We start from the raw sequence: 15,093 nt of genomic DNA, 5'->3' as shown, positions 1-15,093 counted from the left end.
ATAATATAGATAGATATTATAGTTATATACGTCCTTTTATACGTGACAATATACGTTATAACCTTTTTTTCATTTCTACATACCACTCATACATTGTCGTTTTCAAGGTCTGACGCAAGGACGAGTATTTTTGTCACGACGCGAGCACCCCGATCGTTGCGGGGGTCCTTTGGTCATATTATATATTTATATATATATAAGCACACATGTACTTAACAATTTATATTATATTGTGTATACTACAGACGCGCACTATAAATAGGCACACGGAAGCACATAGTTATAGCAGGGCTTCCTTAAACAATCGGTGTTGGAGGTCACTTTATATTATTATATACTTGTATATAATATGTTATATATGTAATGATACGTGCGTGTGTGTGTGTGTGTGTGTGTTGCGTCGCACACCCCTTAAGGATTGTCCTTTATGGAGGCCATTTGTATAACTCTGGCGGCCATAAAAACCGTGCTCTCGTATATGCCGTCGCTGTATAGTATACAGTGTATACCATGCATGTTGTAGGGGCGATCATCCTGCAGGATAATCGTCTGTATGTTCACCACGCGCGGAACAATCTAACAGCTACCGATGGTGGCAGTTTCGAGAAAAAAATATCCAATTTTATTTACATAAAACACATAATATATCACATATAAAAATAATATTCGATACGGAAGTCGAAGTATATTGCAGATTATATATATATATATATATATATTACGGTGAATGATGTAAACGCGGTAAATGACGTCATTTACCTAAAAATTGGTAAATGTTGTAAACGTAGACATTCCCCGATTATTGACGTCAATCCCCGGTTTAGTTGAGGAATGATTATCAATACATTCATGTCGGTTTTGAACAATCAGTGATAAGTATATAGGTATGCGACAAAGCGTCACTATAGTTAAAAATATCATAGCCATAGATTAGCGAAAACTCGACTAGCAATAACGCCGATAACCGATAATAATATGAAATGGTCTCTTATAGTTATTTTTGAAAAATGAGCGTGCTAATAAAATTTCAAAAACAATAGCATACATATTTTTACTTGCAAGAGTACGAAAACGTATAAAACCTTTAAAATAATTATTGATACTTTCAAAATTCTTATTATGATATAGAATAGGATGGTACTGTAAATTAAATGCAAAACGCTTGCCGATATTATTATTGTTTTACTAGCTCGCCAAACCGATACATAAATATATTACACATTTACACGTGTAAGTACTTTATTGAATATAAAACACAAAACGAATAAACCTTTTTTATGTGTTTCTAAGTGTTTAATAAAAATGAATAAAAAATAAACACTGGGTTATTGACTATCATTGTTTGTATATAAAATATTATAATAATACTACTATAGTTTAAAATCCATTGAATGAAACTGTTAACGAATCGTTAAAGAGATTTTTCTTTTACTATTAATTATTAGTAATAAATAGACTAATGGGCAATAACTGTGCATCGTTTGATATTTATTATACCATTTCAAATACGCAATAAAACACGTAATGTTTTTTAGTGGACTTGTTTTATTGTAATATGTTTAAATATTATATAGCAGGTGATTAAACTTAATAATTATGATGATAATCCAATCATATTATATAAATAATATTTGCATATTACCTATAATCGTTCGGTCTTATTAGTAAAAACGTGAATTATTTTGTAGCATGAAAAATGATTAGTTTTTGTATGGCCGTCGCATAAAAAATATATAATTTGGCACCGCTTAAATATGTATACTTACCTATACAGTTAAGTACCTACGTAAAAAATACTCGTTTGTGACCTATATACGAATATTGCATAGAGTCGATGCAATATATTATACAGAAAATAAAAATGAAATATTTTCGACTTTTTTAAAATTGATGACATTTCCACGTGTGTAGTAAACTAGTAAATATATACGCTTTATAAAATATTGAGATAATTTGAGATTATGATAAATTAATAATGTGAATATATAATTTATTTCGTAATGTATAATGGTTTTAATTAAAAAGTAATCTATTAAATAAAGTACCGACATATTGTTTGGAAAATAGGTAGTTATAATAAACCTCTAGCACAGCGTTTCTTAACTTGTGGTACGTGCGAAGTGCTCCCCGGTGGTATCCTAAGAAAATCTCTCTTCATAAAAAAAAAAGGCGGGTAAGTCATGGATGTCGCTCTGCTGTACAGTAGGTTACAAGTGGGTTACTGCAGTAATGGATGGAATTAAATTTGAACCCAATGATATTATATCATTGTATACGAAAAACGATTCTGAGCGAAGATGGTTTATTCGTCTAGAATATATTATAGATTATAAAAAATTTTCAAATTTTAGATTTAAAAAGAAATATTTTTATGAATTTCTAGTTTAAAATAATTTGCGAATTTTCATGATTTTCGTGATTTTTACACATGTTGTCAAAATTCGAACTTTGAATGCTTGTAAAAAAAAATAGTGACTATATATTTCTTTTATTTTTCAACTGCTATTGTAAAAATATGTTAGGAGCCTTGTATTTAATTTTCAAATCTTAGATTTAAAAAGAAAAACTTTTATGAATTTCTAACTAAGATAATTTGAACATTGCCGTAATTTTTACGTATTTAGTCAAAATTTGAACTTTAAATGCTTATAAAAATAATCGTGTCTATGTATTTTTAATATTCTTCAACTGCTATTGTTACAATATGTTAGAAGTTAGAAGCCTTGTATTAACTTTCAAGCTTTTCTACCAAACAAATAAATTTTTATCATATTATTATACAAGCATGTATTGAATGTTCCATTACTCGTTTGGATATAGATGATTGCTGCAGGTAATATAGTTTTAATAAATAAATTCATATTTCTTCATTATATTATTTAATTTAGTATTTTTCTGGTTATGTGAACATATATATATATATATATGTGAGCATAATTAATTCTCCATGTACTTACCTATAATATTTCGTCACTTTGAACTTTTAAGTCTTATTTTTATATATTATATTAAAATTTAATGCGTTCACCGTGACACCACCATATAGCTAATATACATTTGTCTAAAGAAATACCATGTTTTTATTATTTTATACATAAAGAAATACGTCATTTAGTGATTAAATATCAGTTTTATATTCCATTCTTCTTGTCGGTAACGATTATCCGTCAAAGGCAATAGCTTGATTTTATATTGTGTATAATATTACCTATATTTAACTATGCATTATCATAATAGCTACAATTGTTAACTGATCAACTACTAACTGCACCTATACCTAGTAGGTATTACCTACGGTCTGTATAATATAATAAATTACATAAGTACAAATAACAAATGAGGTGGAAACTCATAATATATGATATTATATTATATTATCAGAATGCAATATAATTTGTAATAGGATTATGCGTTTATATAGGTTTTCAAAATATCGCATACCTACAACAAATATAGGGAATATCTAATAGTTATAGTTCTATAGGATTGTTGTTGTATATAAATGGTGGAACTTAATAATATTATATCTCGAATTTCACTACTCTACATCAATGTTATTTCGGGGTTCAGAGCTAATGATAACAATAGGTAATGGTAAATTTATATTGACACTTCGTATATTAACTGTAGAGATATTAAGTTATACCTTTATGTTGGTGCTACAAAATAATAACAGAATATTAACTACCTTTGTTAATCTGCAATTATATTTATGTAATAAGAACGTAATATAATACACCAAAATCCAATACACGAGTATAATATAATATTATATGTATGATGCTATTGGCTATTGTATACCTAATAATCGTTATTGTTTCCAGTTCTGAACTATACGCACATTTTATGCTGCATACCATATAAAAATATATCTACTTTTAGATAGGTACACACAACACACACGTTGTATTATGTAGGACTAATTGTTCGGTAGGTACCTAATCGAGTAATAGAGGCTATTGAGAACTTACATTAAGTTTTGTTTTGCTTTTCGCAGATTATAAGTGTGATTATTTATTACTCATACCATAAGAACTATAATTTATTGTATCTACATTTTATATGTTTACCTATCTATAAACGCGTCGTTATAATACATATTATCTAGTATCTCTCCTGCATCTTAAATTCAACATAATTCTCGAATCGATTTCGACTAATTCAAAATGGAATTTCAGTTTGAAAACTATTATTTTGTATTGTAAATTTAGTTACAAGAATTATCTACCTATATATTTGTTAGATATAAAGAAATAAGAACTTCAATTAATATATTACGCTGTTGGAATTAAAAAAAAAATAACAATTTAATTATACGTATTATTTATGATTTCCGTTCCAGTGCAAAACACACACGTGTATAATGTTGCAGTAGTACATTCTAAGGTAGACTGAATAAGGTAAACGGTTGTCTTAAAAACCATGTACATTCATAGGTTTACCTATATTAAATATTAAATTCGTAACATAATATTATAAATTATAATTTATAATATTATATTATAATTTAAATTGGTGTAAGACGTATTATTATATTATGAATTTCGACCGTCCTGCATGCGCTTCAACGTAGTAGGCGTTCCATATGTACGATGCACTACATGGGAAATTATATTGTATTGGATTTATCCCAAAATGAAAAAAAAAAATGTTTAAAAAATCTCTCGAGGGCGTGTTTATATATTATCGATTGTATACCTATATACGAACATAATAATATATATACCATGCACCAACGTGTATAAAATATTGTATTTCAGTGGAGGGATATAATATAGAAACGCCGCATGTAATGGGAAAAAGAAAAGAGAATACGATATATATATATATATAGCTAGTATCTACCTATATATCGAGGTTCTGGAATACGAAACCGGTCACGTATATTGAAAGACCGCAAAGTGGAAACGAGCAGAACGAATGAAGAAAAAAACGTATAAAATAAAAACCAAAAAATAAAACATGGCGGCGTGCACACGGAATCTTAACAACCTGTCAACTTGTCAACCGGTCGAAACAAAGAACACGAGTTTTCCCTTCGTGCGTTATTTTTTCGTTTTTTAACGACCGTAGGTATATGCACCACCATGCACGCGGTATATGTTTTTATATATTAATATATTATTATTATTATTATTACTATTATTATCGAATGGGTAACCGTAAATTATAATATACGCACGCGAATACTTTTTGTGAGCATGCTGACGGGCACGAGTCGAATCTCATTTGCATATAATGTAATATTTATATACCTTATACCCATACCTAAACCTGTTTAATATATTATTATGAATATTAGTCGAATTCACGCGTGCGGTATTTACGACGATATGCGATAATAAGTTATATTTTATAATAACGTAGGAGGCACTTGCATTATACTCACCGAAGAGTTCGAAAAATCGTTTATTTTAGCCCTAACGATGTGTTCCTCGATTGCATAATTTATACGGTGCCTAGATATTGTTAAAATATTTATATATTTATTATTAGATCCTGCTCATTATAGGTCAAACACATACATTATGTCACGTTTGCGTGAAATATATATTTGACGTCATAAACTCGTAAAACACATTTAAACTTATTTGTGCTGATGACAAATATAATAAAAGAACCAAGTTTTTCAAGTATCCAAAAGGTGGTCATAAATTGCAGACATCTCTCGAAGAATTTTGAATCGGGAAACCCGATTTCACGTATTATGTTATAAAATAATAAATAATAAATACTATTATATGTCTATACAATAATATTAGGTATACCCATATATAGGTGTCTAAAAGGCATACATACATCCGCAGTTGGTAGTCTATTTGCCGATACTCACAAAACAATGATAAGTTATTTTTTTTTTAGTTTTTATAACTGGCGTTACTCGTCGTGTACTTTTTTCACTCTGCAAACAAAAATATGAGAAATTATACAATATTTTTGAAATATTTTATTAACATTTTATAAAAAAAATTATAGTTAGTTAATTTTTTAAATGTTTTTGCAAAATTTTGGGAATATTATAATTTTCAAAAGTTACCTGCTCTTTGCGATTACTTATTCAATTCAGAGGCACTTATTCACATACATTATAGTACATATAATGGCTGTATACATTTAAAATTCTAATGTTTACAATATAATATATGGTATAGTATTATGCATTTCATATTAATAGCTTAAACTGCATTTTCAGTTCTATATAATATGGTAAAAAACAAATAGACCATCGATATAATTGTTTTGTAATATGTTTATTATAAATTGTGTATATAATTTTTAGAATGTTTGTACGTAATGGTATATATATATTATTTTATTGCAGCATTATATTTTAAGATGCGTAAATATGAGTATTGTATTTCATGAGTTTTAATTTTTATTAACGACTTCGATTCTTTTATTACTTTATTGACGTATAAATCACGTTTTACTATTTCAAATTCTGTAAACCTTACTATATAACATAATATACTATATAGTATATACTATATACATACATACATACATTTCACAAATGAATTGTTTTTCGTTCACACGCGTTTCTATTAATACTCAAAAAATAATAATATAATACACTTAATTCAAAAACCACTCTCAGTTTACTAATTTATTCGAAATGTATTGTTGATACATGATACGTAAAATAATTTGCCGTGAAATTATTTGGTAGGTATGCGTAAAAGCGAATTTAAATTATATTATTGTATATATAACTGGGCTTGAATATTTATTTCAGTCGACATACGTAAGTAAATTATATTCCTACTAACTATAGTAGGTACCTATGTTAGCAGTACCTACCTAGTATCTACGTTCGGATTATGCAATATGCCATTAAAATTGTATGCATACACGTTTAAGTACGTAAATATTCATATTTCCCCTCTCGATATAGTATAATTTATATCTACTGTACAAAATCAATACAAGCATTTTTAATTTTTAAACAACAATAAATAATCACGTTTATGGTGTTCTCGTATATATAAAATTAATAATTTTTTCAATATTAATCATGGAAATCTTTCAAATCCAATTAAAATCAGCACATTTAAACATGATAATTTTGATCTATGAAATAATAAACTAATCACGTGTACAAGTTTACAATTGTTTTCCTGTTTGTGAACCTTTTGCACAGTGTAGGTACCATAACTACACTGATGAATGCGTATATACATAACTATATAATAATATTATAGTTTGTAAGTTTATAAGTTACAACCATAGTAACCGACTATAATGTAGGTGGCACACGCGGCTCGTGTTATTATAAAATAATATTATACAACATATCATACACGTGAGTAACACTTCCGTCTCACGCGTATTTGAAATTCGTAACCCACGACACGCATCTATTATTGTACCTGTGTACAATACCTAAGTATGCAGGCATCACGATGGATACCTGCAACGATTTAATCATGCGTGATGTTTTTCAGGCCAGATTTTTCAAAACTGTAGTTCGTGGACACCTATTAGGGGTCTGCAAGTATATACCAGAATGGGTACGTGAATCGTTTTTATTACGTTTGGTTATTTTTATTATGAATTCCGCAATCATTTTTACCTAGTATAGACATCCGTCGGTGTAAAAATTCAAGAAACACTGTTTTAGGTATATATTGGTTCAACGATAATAGTGAATTTTTTACTGGTATTTACCATAGGTAGTATATAGGTATGTTATCTATAACCTTCTATATTTTATCCGACCATACAATATAGTATACTTATTTTGTGTTTGAATTGATCTGGCAGAAAGGAAGATTATAACAGCATCATTTCATACCCCTTATACTGGTTTTTATCGAATAACGATGATATTCCCTCTCATAAAAATTATCACTTGTTTTTACTTCAATAAAATGTGATAGTCATATATGTATATAATAAATTTATAGTATTTCGATTTCGTAAAGTTTTGTGAAGTAAGATAATATCATAATAATAACAATATCATATGCTTCGATGATTATGTATTAACAATAATTATTAAAATCCCTAATAATTGTGATGGTAAGTATTATACGATCTACTGCAAATTTAGAACCATTCTTCGTCTGTAATAACCTGAACCTACGCGTTGACGGTGACGATGCTGTAAATTATAATACGATATAAACGATTATTTTGATATTATCTGACATCGTAAACTTCGTTTGGGAAATATTTTTGTTGGGTGTGTGACCTTGAAGACATGAAGAGTCGTAAAACCGAAAGGGTAAACCATCGTCTCATTGTATTTTTGAAATTTCGTAATCGGCGCGTGTACCGTGTACCTATAATATAATATACATAATATCACTGTATACATAATAATAATAATATACATCGATTGGACATAGTAAAATATTCTGATCCGTATACCTGCTGCAGCCGCCGAAGGATGACCCTGATACAACGATATAACTAGAGCAAAAAAAAAAAGGGGGAAAAAAATCTTGTAAGTATAATAATATGGTGCCAGTGTTGTGTGTTTACACTCAGTCCGGTTCAATAAAACGTCGAATAAAACCCACCCTCGGTAGACTTCAAAAGAAACTCGGCACTGTGACCTAGACGGATATATACATGTATAATATAATATTTAGGCATCCGGTGTTTATATACATGTATGATATGAAACATTGTACTCGTCAAGATTGTAAATAAAAGAGACAATCACTCATATTATTCACTCATATCATATTATTTTATACATGTGATGTTCCAAAAGAATTTAAAGCGTTCCATTACGAGGTGTATTATTTATCTGGTGACAAGTGTTTATCGAAAACGTATGGCTTTGCTGCAAAACGATTTGCACTTTTCTTCTTTTTTCAAAAATACAAATATTAATTATCGACTATAATATAATTTATATATTAGTTTACCAACTTTGTGGGTAAGCCGTGCTTAAGGGTGAACTGATGGTATACGATTTGCTCGTGTAAAACTTTATAATGCGTTTATAAAGACTTTTCTGAATAAACCTAATTTTTAGGCGTTTTGTATAGGCAATTTCTAAACAATTTGAAGAAATGAATATGTGTTTCAATTAATTCTAATACAGGTAGGTACTTATGTCGTATACTATCATTTTGATTGGAGTATAATTGTTAGATGTTACGTTGTTCAGTGTTGGGAATAGATAACTAAAATATTATCTAGAAAAAGATAATTGAATAATTGAATTTATATCGAAAAATAGCATTTTTTTGTATTTTTTTATATTAGACATAAAATATGCTGTGGCATAGTGTTTTGTACTAGTTATTTGTGTTAGTTAATACTGGTTTCTAACTATTCTATTTAATATTGCTTATGAAATTATTATTATTATTATTATTATTATTTTTATCAAGTTCAAATAGTCAAAATTCAATAATATTAACGTCCTTAGATGTAGATAACCTAGACTAGGAGCATCTTATAATAAAAAAATATTGTATCTAACACAAATTGTGTGTGTTGAGGAGAGCTATTCAATACTAAGCTACTATAATAATACTATATTATAACCTAAATTAAAGTGTTTTCTGCTGCCATAGCCGATCAGAAACAAGAAATAACAATTTACTTACCTACATTAAATTAATTAACGGAAAATGGGAATTTTTTATTTTATGATCACTAAATGTGTTCATAGTCTTCATACTACTTAAAAGTATACTTTTTAGTAAGTATACTTACTATAAAGCTTATATTAAATTAGATACATTATTATGGTTTTTCAAACACGAATTGTAAAAATGTATATTATGCTATAAATAAAAAAATATCTGGAAAATTAGTATAGATAACTGATGTTTTAATCTAAGTTAAAAAAAAATGATGACCTGCGTAGATTTTAATCTAGATAAGATAATAGATAGTGATTTTTTCCGTAGATATAATAAGTCTCAACACTCTAATGTATTATTTTATATAGGTGTAAGTACCTATATGTAGTTATATATATATATATATATATCGATGACTCTTTTAATTTTCTATTTTACTTAAATATCAATAGTAACATTATTATTAACATTTAGATTCTGAACGGAGCAATGATGAATGTATTGATTTTACAATGATTATGTATTTTAGATTCTGAGCGGAGTAATTTGACAATGATATGTGTGTGATTTTTATTTGGCCTAGATCCACAGAAGTTTTTACGAGTGTTTGATTTCCAATTTTAACGAAACACGTAAAAACTATGAAAATTTGCATTTTATTTCTATTTAGAAATTAAAAAAAAATTTTTTTATACATGATTTTAAAATATAATACAAGATATCAAGTAGTTGATACTGTAACCAAAAAATCTAAAATAATATAGAAACACGGTTAACAATTATTTTTGCAGATATTTTGAATTTTTTTGAATTTTCAAATTGTAAACAATAATTTTCTGTAAATTATTACTATAATATTTAATCAGTGTCTAATTAATTTCATATTATAATAACACATGAAAAACTCACTCAATGGTCATAATATCTGCATGATCATTGATCTCCAATTTAATTGTTCAGTTACAAGAATATAATTGACTAAATTAATCTTAAGATACTTAATTCATTAAAAATTGGTTGGAAATATTTATATTAATACTTGACACGTGTTTTGATACGTTATTAAACTTTTAACTAGCTATAATCAGTGAACTTTAATTTCAGAGATTTTATGAGGTTTTAAAAAAGACAAATCGTACACTGCCGCTATGTGGGATTTGCTGTACATATTGCAGTCATTAAAATTTCACAATTATTCAAGATCAGAGGGTTATTTTTTATTTAAATTTATCAAAATATATATAATAATTATGACTTCAAACGATGATACTAAAAAAATTGAGTGTATTTTGGCAAATTTAACAATTTATAATATCTAAAATTATTTACAAAAAAATTACTTATATATATATATATGTATATATATATACAACACATTAAGTTGAAATTTACACAGAAATGTATGTGAACATTATTTATCTTAATATTTGTGACAAATTTATTAACTTTTACATGCAAAATTAACTAGCATACATATTCTGTGTAAATTTACATTGAACCGTTAATTGAAATTTAACAATATTTTTTACAGTGTAAACAATGGAGTAATAGAATATAATTTGATAACGTTTAAAGTATATTGTTTATTGTGTACTGTAAGAGTCAGTGTACAATATATTATATTAACGAATATAGAAAAAATTATATATTCGTACAAAGACTTAGAGTTTTTTACACTCATAAAAATATGAAACTAATATTGAAGAGAAGAATTACAACAATCAATCATATAATTTCTGTGGTCATTACAATAATTAGGGATGTCTATCAATTTGATTCCCAGACATAGATCATAATAAAATATAGCTGTAAACTACTATAGCTACTATACAGTCATAAAAAAAATCATTCAATTTATAAAGCAATAATAAATACAACTTAACTGGTTTGAATTATTACTAGTGTATGTTGTATGTAAGACTAGACAAAATTATATGTAAGTTTAATGTAGCATAGTTCATTACATAATAATATTAAAATATCACAGAACAAATTTATTTTCTATAAGCTGTATCATTAAGTGAAATTATTATTGATACACTTAAAAGTTAAAATATCAGTCTAACGAAAATCAGATGAAAACAAATTATTTTATTTAAAGAGATATATTGAATTATATTCTAATCCTAACTTATCGTAACAGGCAGCTGACGTCTCAAATCAGAATTTATTTTGTTGCATATTTCACCCAATTATTTAGATACCTATTTTAAAAATATTTTATTGATTTGTTTATTACACAATTGGTATATATACTGTACCTATATACCTATGTATTTTTGTGATTAACAAAGAATTATATACAAAATTTTAGATTTTGAACAAAGCAATGAAAGTATTGATCATATTTTTTGTATAGTTAAACAATTTGAAAATATAATATACAAGGCCTCGTACGTAATTATTTTTAAAATTCATATATTTCGACAAAAATGAATAAAAAGAAATGTTAATCATAATAACAATTTTATTTAACAATACTGCATTTACCTCGAGTTACATGCATATTGTATACTTAACATACATATTCATAGCGTAATATGACTTAAGCTTATAATCGATAATAGGATTCTAATTGAAAATGAAAATTTAGGAATACTGTGGTGTCTATTTTTCGAATTTTCTGCAATTCTATAAAAATTTTAAAAATATAAGCGGAGATGAGCTTGTGAGCTTTTTTCGTTTAGTCTACGAGTTGGTCGAGACTTTTGACTACCCTTATTAAAAACTAAAATGACACCATTGTACACTTTTAACTCTCAAGTTTATGAAATATTAATCCCTACCGTAATTCATATATATATAGACGTATGGAATTTGATGCAGTGAAATATATTATTTTAAAAGTTAGGTATTTGAATTATGTTTTTTTTATTTCGTTGTTTATTATTATCGAAAAATAATTATTGAAAACTGTTGTGCAATTTGTTTGTTAAAACTAACTGTATACTATATAATCCATACAATTCTTTATCCGTGGTGGAAGTGGGGTCCAGACACCTATACATCCTGAGTTAAAGACGGCCCTGTTAAATTGTGCTTAAACAATAAAAAAATATTAAAGTTTTTCATTTATCGAAAGAATAATAAATGTTCAACACAACATATTTCTGCTTTAACTATCATTTAACTATCATCTCAAGCACAATTACACATAAATTTGAAGGAAAAATCAAAAGTAATTATATAATTTTAAATTAGGTAAATCATTTTCTGAATCGATCGATTATCTCACATATCTAACAGATAATACAATTACAAAAGAGTCTTGCCCTATGACGTCGCATGTTGTTTTCAATAGACAATAATTCTTCGTATAACTATTTATTTACTTATGTGAGTAAACACAACACCTATTGAATTTTTCTTGGAATTGAATTTATAATTTCAAACTAAAACATTATCACTTTTTGTTTACTGTGCTCCTGCTTTTATGCCCTCCTCCACATTTACACTTGAGTTATTTCTTTAGAGTTTTTATGATAAATCATGAGGTACACATTATAATGTATGCATTTTAACTAAAATATATATATATGATTTTACAGTCAGTCCGGACGTTAGAACTCGATGAAAATTAATAATATTTTCACTGTTTGCATGATGATATTATTAAAGTTACCATCAACAATTTTAATAGAAATCAATAAAGTTGTAAAACGTATTCGTATCTAATTTTTTTTTTTTTGATTCTAATCTTAAAATATTACAGCACACATGATGCTATTACAAGTAATAATTTTTTAACACGTATCTAATAATAATATAAATATTTTAAAAAAAAATTGTTCGTTTAAAATGTTTATACCGATATTATAAGCACTCTGTATACGTTTTTTTTAGACAAGTAAAATGTTGAAAGATAAGTTTGAATATGTATGATATATTATTCATAATTAATGGTAGAAATAACATAAAACACCTTCATCAATAAAATTGTAATTTCTGATTTTATATTAACCAAACTACTTTGTTATGTATTTATTAAGAGCTCACTATCCTCGCCCTCGAGTTGTCTCAAAATAAATTGTTAGCAAAAAACATACTATAAAAATGATATATATATATATATATATATATAACCTATAACTTTATACATCGAGTAAATATTTAACCACAAGGTTAATTTTGTTTGAGCTACATGAAATATAATTGCTGTCGTTACTATTAAGTACGAGTATAAATGTAATACTTAAACCCAGCAATGGCTTAATCTGGCATAAACATTTTTATATTCCGTTGATATGTGAATTAAGCCAACTCATTTAGTCTATACTCTTACTCGTTCCGCAAGTCAGGATAAAGTTATTGTGATTTTATTTAGTAAGTACCTATAATAATTGTATATAATTAGGATTTATTTGTGTATGAAGTAAGTAAAGCTCAGAGAGCAGATTGTACAGCACAAAAACAAACTAAAAAATATAAGACAAACATTTTAAAACACATAATATTCTAATTCTTTGACTTAAGGCCATTATAATTTATAATATACCATGCTAAATATCTAAATAACTTATACCTGACATTTGTTGTTGATGTTATTAAAGTTCAATAAAAAAAAAAAAATAAAAAAATTGTATTCTATTATTATGTAGGTATACATTTAAAATAGTCAATGATTATTTTTTAAGAATCAACAATGTGAATTTGAACGTTAATTATTATGACGTTTTTCGTTACTTTGTCATCAAATCAATTATACAGCTACTACAGCCCTGTATATTATGCTAAGAATTTTACAAATACTCATCCATGAAAAATATTTATTTTTTAAAGGTCAAGTGGGTTCAATACCAAATCCCCTACCTACAGGTTGTTTGCTAAAATTATTGTTCTTGTTGGTCATAAATAAACATATTTTAATAATCGTTCGATGCACTGACTTTCATTCTTAACAACTAATTTATTATCTGTGATTCATAATATTTAAATTATTGATATCATTAAATATTCAACTATTGATTTTTTGTATAAAAATCAATCTATGGTCATAAAATAGAATGGAATTCGAATTAACAGGAAAAAAACTATACAGCAGAAGAGACGATAGACCGCAAGTTTGAAAATTAAACATTATTGTAATCGGGAGTTTTCATATTCTATGTAAGTATAGATAAGTATCTCTATAGTTTTGGGGCAGTGCAATGTATTAAAATACACATACAAGTACTATAATATTATTTGTACCGCAGATTACGAAGTTTAACGATTCGGACGCTAGTAAAGAAATCTAAATAAAGAGTACACCAGATGGCACTAGGAGTACGGAATTTCCATAGTTTAAAATAATTTACTATTTTTCGTATACCTCGTTCGTTATCGAAAACATATTTTTGACCTGACGATGTCTAACATCTGTATTAGATTATAACACAGGATTATGACTTAAATTTTTTACTCGAAAACATGAATCCGGGACGCATGTGTGATAATATTGCTCAACTTGGTCGATATTTTTGTTTTGTCCATTCAATTTTTAACCGAATCTTTGGTAACACCACAAAATGGCAGTCGCCGACAAAATGTATGACTAAAAGTAATC

General features: G+C 27.0%; 1 protein-coding gene across 2 annotated transcripts in view; it reads left to right on the top strand.

Annotated features, from left to right (window-relative positions):
- LOC107162296 (uncharacterized) overlaps positions 1 to 15,093 on the top strand; it is a 115,249-nt gene that overhangs the window by 42,450 nt on the left and 57,706 nt on the right. The window lies entirely within an intron of this gene.

The sequence above is a fragment of the Diuraphis noxia genome, unplaced genomic scaffold (genome assembly GCF_037042655.1).
Source record: "Diuraphis noxia isolate RWA-SAM2 unplaced genomic scaffold, SU_Dnox_SAM2 contig0002, whole genome shotgun sequence".
NCBI classification, from domain to species: domain Eukaryota; kingdom Metazoa; phylum Arthropoda; class Insecta; order Hemiptera; family Aphididae; genus Diuraphis; species Diuraphis noxia.
This window is presented reverse-complemented; position numbering and strand designations above follow the sequence as displayed.